General features: G+C 37.9%; 1 pseudogene; it reads left to right on the top strand.

Moving 5' to 3' along the window:
• Positions 1 to 882: 882 nt before the first annotated feature.
• Positions 883 to 2,184, top strand: LOC107517851 (annotated as a pseudogene).
• Positions 2,185 to 5,209: the final 3,025 nt, after the last annotated feature.

Here is a 5,209-nt window from a genome sequence, read left to right as displayed (position 1 = left end):
TATCATTCAAATATTATGTCTCTTGGCCTTCCTCTTCTATATCTACTTCATTTTCCATTTCTTTACTTTCTTCTTATGTTTTGGTTTGGTTCCCTGGAAGCCAAGCTTGAGACAGGGCCTCTCCTACTGGCACTTACTAAGGAAGAGTTCTCCAAAGAAATCTATAAGGAAGTGAGCAAAGCTGAATAAGACAGGGGAAGAAGTGAGGCAAAGATAAAGGTTCAGCTGAAGCCTGGCCTTGGCTAATACCATGGTGAGCTCCATGCATGAATGGCATCATAGAGGCACTCTGATGCAAAAGGGCCAGTTTTTGTGCCCCTTTGTCAGGCAGTTTCTTGCTAACTCAGTGATAACTCAGGCCAAAGTTAAATCACAGGAGAAGGGTGCAGCTATGAATTGCTAGCAGTCAAGATGTAAAATCATCTACAAAATATTCTACATTCAAGAATAATTTCTCAAGTAATTTCTTTAAAACTATATAAGGACAGTAACATAAACAACAAAATTTCCACCTTCTAAGCAATATTACAAGTACTTGAAAAAATTTTTTTGAAAAAACATAAGCCTTCAATGTCTTTTATTCTTTGCAGAATTTCCTTTGCTTTCTTCTAGAGCCTTTAAAATTCTTCTTTTTCACATTTATGTTCTCTAATTGTTTTTCATTTTCATTGGAAGGATATTCTCCTAGTCTTAAAGATATTAGTAATTCGTTGTAATTGTAAAGCATAAAAGTGGCATCTTCTTTATTTCTTCTTTGCGAACATTGGTTAAAGCTTATTTCATAGTGGAAACCCAGTGATCTTTAAAAGATCTTACATTTTTGCTCTGGGTTTGCCACCAGAACAAAGGTATCGTGAAAACTACCACTAAATCTAAGCCAAAATGGGAAAGGAAAAGATTCATATCAACATCATTATCACTGGACACATAGATGCTGGCCAGTCTACCACAACTGGTCATCTGACCTACAAATGTGCTGGAATTGACAAAAGAACCATCGAAAATTTTAAGAAAGAGGCTGCTAAGATGGGAAGGGCTCCTTCACGTATGCCTAGGTCTTGAATCAACTGAAAGCTGAACGTCAGTCAGAGTGATATCACCATTGATATTCTCCTGTGGAATTTTAAGACCAGCAAGTACTATGTTGATGCCCCAGGACACAGAGACTTAATGAAAAACATGGGTACAGGCACATCTTGGGCTAACTGTGCTGTCCTGACTGTTGCAACACTGCTGGTGTTGGTGAATTTGAAGCTGGTATCTCCAAGAAAGGGGAGACCCATGAGCATACCCTTCTAGTTCACATACTGGGTGTAAAACAACTGATTGTTGGTGTTAACAAGATGGATTTCACTGAGCCATCGTATAGCCGGAAGAGATATGAGGAAATCATTAAGGAAATCAGTACCTACATTAATAAAATTGGCTACAACCCTGACACAGTAACACTTCTGTGAATTTCTGAGTGGAATGATGACAACATGCTGGAGTCAAGTGCTAACATGCCTTGGTTCAAAGGACAGAAAGTCACCTGTAAAGATTACAATGCCAGTGGAACCACACAGCTTGAAATTCTGGATTGCATTCTGCCACCAATTCGTCCAACTGATAAGCATTTGCATCTTCCACTCCAAGATGTCTAGAAAATTGGTGGTATTGGTACTGACCCTTTGGGCCAAGTGGAGACTGGTGTTCTCAAACCTGGCATGATGGTCACCTTTGCTCCAGTCAACAGAACAACTAAGGTAAAGTCTGTTGAAATACACCATGAAGTTTTGAGTGAAACTTTTCCTGGGGACAATGTGAGCTTCAATGTCAAGAATGTGTCTTGCAGATGTTCATCATGGCAGTGTGGCTGGTGACAGCAAAAATGACCCACCAATGGAAGCATCTGGCTTCACAGCTCAGGGGATTATCCCGAACCATCCAAGCCAAGTCAATGCTGGATATGCACCTGTGCTGGATTTTCACACAGCTCATGCTGCTTGAAAATTTGCTGAGCTGAAGGAGAAGATTGATTATCATCTGGGAAAAAGCTAGAAGATGGCTCAGTTTTTGAAATCTGATGATGCTGCCATTGTTGATATGGTTCCTATGTGTGTTGAGAGTTTCTCTGACTATCCTCCTTTGGGCCGTTTTGCTGTTCATGACATGAGAACATGGGTTTTCAAGTCTTTGAGGTAAAAACCCAGTAGAAAGATTGCTGAAACCTAAAATTTGCTATCTTTGGGGGGTCAATTTTGATATTTTATTATTAGAAAAAAAACGAGGTTTTCAGATTTATTTGCATTAGTTGAACAAATTATACTTAAAAAAATAAGTTTATTAGGGGTAACATTCATTAATACAATTATATAATTTTCGGGTTAACATCATAATTTGACAGCTATATATTCTATTGTATGATTACCACCCAGAGCCCAGTTTCCTTCAGGTACCGTATATGATAGCCTTTACCCATTTCACCCTTTTCTAAAGCCACTGTATTTGACCCCCTTTAACCTGTCTACTGCTTCCCTCCTCCCAAATCCCCTAATGTCTGGTAACCAGTAGTCCGTTGTCCATACCCCTGAGTCTCTGTTTGTCTTCTATCTGTTGTCCACTGTTTGTTGCTTTTAGGTTTATATCCCAATGTAAGTGATATCATGTGATTTTCAACCCTTTCTGTCTGGCTTATTTCGCTTAGCATGATTAACTCAAGGTCCATCCATGTTGTCGCAAATGGCAGCATTTCATCTCTTCATATGGCTGAGTAATATTCCATTGTATATATGTACCACAGCTTCTTTAGCCAATCATCTATCGTAGGACACTTTGGTTGCTTCCATGTCCTGGCCACCATGAATAATGCTGCTATGAACATCGGTGTGCAACTATCTTTTTCGATATGGGTTTTCAAATCTTTGGGGTAAAAACCCAGTAGAAAGATTGCTGAAACCTATGGTCGATCAATTCTTAGTTTTCTGAGGAACCTCCATACTGTTTTCCACAGTGGCTATACCAATTTGAGGTCCCACCAGTAGTGTATGGGGGTTCTTTTTCTCTGCATCCTCTTCAACAATTGTTATTACTTGTCTTGTTGATTATAGCTATCCTAACAGGCGTGAGATGGTATCTCATCGTGGTTTTGATTTGCATTCCCCTAATAGCTAGCGATGTTGAGCATGTTTTCAAATATATCTTGGCCATTTGTATGTCCTCTAGGGAGAAGTGTCCGTTCAGGTCCTCTGCCCATTTCTTGATTGGATCATTTGTTTTTTTTGTTGATATTGAGTTGTATGAGCTCTTTTTATATTTTGGATATTAGGCTTTTATCATAGGCATTGCTTGCAAATACATTTTCCCACTCGGGTGATTGCCTCTTTACCTTGTTGACAATTTCTTTTGCTGAGCAGAAGCTTTTTAGTTTGGTGTAGTCCCATTCATTTATTTTAGCTTTTACTTCTCTTACTTTTGAGGTCAAATTCATAAAATCCTCTTTAAGTCCAAGGTCCTTGCATTTAGTTCCTTTGTTTTCTTCTGTGCACTTTATTGTTTCAGCTCTTATATTCAAGTTCTTAATCAATTTTGAGTTAATTTTGGTGTGTAGTGATAGATAACAAGTCTAGTTTCATTCTTTTGCAGATGGCTTTCCAGTTTTCTCAGCACCATTTATTGAAGAGGCTTTCCTTTCTCCACTGTATGCCTTTATTTGCTCATATAAATATGGATTTACTTCTGGACTCTCGATTCTGTTCCACTGGTCCGTGTGTCTGTTTTGCTGTCAGTACCATGTCATTTTGGTTGCTGTCACTTTGTAGTATAGTTTGCAGTCGGGCAGAGTGATGCCTCCAGCCTTGTTCTTTTTTCTCAGAATGGCTCTGATGATTTGGGGTCTTTAGTGCTCCCATACAAATCTGATGATTTTTTGTTCTATTTCTTTTAAAAAAAAAAGTCAATGAGATTACATTATATCTGTATAATGCTTTAAGTAATATAGTCATTTTAACTTTGTTGATTCTTCCAGTCCATGAACACGGAACATCTTTCCATTTCTTTGTAGCTTCTTTGATTTCTTTTAATGGGGTCTTGTAGTTTCCATTATATAGGTTGTTCACATGTTTTGTTACATTTATTCCTAGGTTTTTATTCTTTTTGTTATAGTTGCAAAAGAAATTATTTCTTCCACTTCTTTTTCTGACACTTCATTATTAGAGTATAAGAACGCTGTGGATTTTTGAACATTGATTCTTGTATCCAGAGACTTTACTGTATTTGCTTATTGTTTCTAGTGGTGTTCTTGTGGAATCTTTAGGGTTTTCTCTACAGAGAGGATCATGTCATCCACAAAGAGTGACAGCTTGACTTCCTTATTTCCTATTTGGATGCCTTTTATATCTTTCTCTTGCCTGATAGCACTGGCTAGGACCTCCAGTGTTATACTGAATAAGAGTGGCCATAGTAGACAGTCTTGTCTTGGTCCTGATCTTAGAGGGAAGGTTTTTAGTTTTCCCCATTATGCATAGTGTTGGCTGAGGGTTTGTCGTATATGGCCTTTATCATGTTAAGGTATTTTTCTTCTATACCAATTTTCTTAAGTAGTTCAGTCATAAATGGATGCCGTATCTTGTCGAAGGCTTTTTGTGCATCTATTGATGTGATTATCTGAGTCTTATTTTGTAACTTGTTTATGTGGTGTATCACATTAATCGATTTGCGTATGTTGAACCATCCCTGTGACTTTGGGATGAAGCCCACTTGATCGTGGTGTACAATCTTTTTAATATGTTGCTGTGTTCGGTTTGCTAGTATCTTATTTAGGATTTTTGCATCTGTGCTCATGAGAGATATTGGCCTGTAGTTTTCTCTTTTTGTGTTATCTTTACCAGGTTTTAGTATCAGAGTGATATTGGCTTCATAAAATGCGTTGGGAAGTATTGCCTCCTCTTCGAATTTGGAAAGAGTTTAAGGAGAATAGGTCTTAAATCTTTGAATGTTTGGTAGAATGCACTGGTGAAGCCATCTGGTCCTGGACTTTTACTTTGGGTAGGTTTTTGAAGATTGTTTCGATTTCCATATTGCTGATCGGCCGATTTAGATTTTCCAGTTCTTTTAGTCAAGAAGACTGAATCACAGTCTGGGAAGGTTGTATTTTTCTAAGTACTGGTCCATTTCTTCTATGTTATTAAATTTGGTGTTACATACTTTTTCATAGTATCCTTGAATGAAC

The sequence above is a fragment of the Rousettus aegyptiacus genome, unplaced genomic scaffold (assembly GCF_014176215.1).
Source record: "Rousettus aegyptiacus isolate mRouAeg1 unplaced genomic scaffold, mRouAeg1.p scaffold_m13_p_8, whole genome shotgun sequence".
NCBI classification, from domain to species: domain Eukaryota; kingdom Metazoa; phylum Chordata; class Mammalia; order Chiroptera; family Pteropodidae; genus Rousettus; species Rousettus aegyptiacus.
The sequence above is the reverse complement of the archived record's forward strand: the minus strand, read 5'-3'. Positions and strand labels throughout refer to the sequence as shown.